Raw genomic sequence first — 1,137 nt, forward strand, 5'->3', positions numbered from 1 at the left:
TTTGAGGTCTGGATGGAGTCCTGGAGGATGCATCACTGGTCATTATTATTGTATTCTTGGTGGATGGGGAGGATGTCCCACTTGCTGTGACACTGGTCAGACTGCTGGAGGAGAACATACCACCTCTAGTAATGCTTGTGGTTGGAGCTTGGGATGAGGAGATGTCAATTTTTGAGGTGGATGGAGTCATGGAGGACTCATGAATGGTCATAGTTTTATTCTGGGTGGTTCCGGAGGACATCCCATTTGTGGTCAGATCACTCAAGGAGGACATGTCACCTGTTGTTTTGGCTGTAGCTAGAGTGTCATATGAATAGGTGCTATTTGGGGGGTCCAGTGTAGTGTCAGATAACACAGTATTGATATTGTTGGCCGTGTTCTGCAGGGTTGGAGTCAGCGTCTCATTTATTACACTGGTTACACTGCTTAACAGGGACATATCGCCTACTGTGGTTGCTATAGTTGTGGTGTCCAATAAAGAGGTGACACTTCTTGATCTGTCTGTGCTTATAGATGATGTGAGATGTTCCCCTGGAATATACATAATCAGATCAATAATCAGGGAATACATAATCAGATAAAATTAAAATACATAATCAGATAAAACAACACTTTTCCACCTTTCATTTATTTTCCCTCTTAAATAGCTGTATTTGTTTTTATGAGATATAAAAGCCAGTATTATCCCTGCCTTTCATAGGTCATGCCCTTGACTTCTTTGCAGTCCTTTCTAGTGTGTTATTAAAATATGTATTTGACTGTTTTTTTCTATTGCTACTTGTATATGTTTTCTATCTTTCCTCTCTGACTGTGTTTTGTCTTTATTTGGTTAGGGCTTTTTGCTTTTTTCATTTTTTGGTTTGGTTTTTTTATTAGTTCAATTGTTAAAACTGACTTTTGTGCTTCATTTTGCTCTCAGGACATGATTTAATTATTCCATTGAAAATAATTGGCATTATCGTATTCTTGCCTAATTTGAAATGTAGTCTAATACAAAACTTGTATTTACATTTTTTGGAGATTTTTATCCGATATTTGGAAACAATCAAAATGCACCCCATTTTCTTTGTCCCTTAATGGGTTAATGGACAAATAAACAAAGTACAATGGAGTACTTTGTTGTTACTGTTTTTGTGA

This window comes from Chrysochloris asiatica, unplaced genomic scaffold, assembly GCF_000296735.1.
Source record: "Chrysochloris asiatica unplaced genomic scaffold, ChrAsi1.0 scaffold00333, whole genome shotgun sequence".
In the NCBI taxonomy this organism is placed as follows: domain Eukaryota; kingdom Metazoa; phylum Chordata; class Mammalia; order Afrosoricida; family Chrysochloridae; genus Chrysochloris; species Chrysochloris asiatica.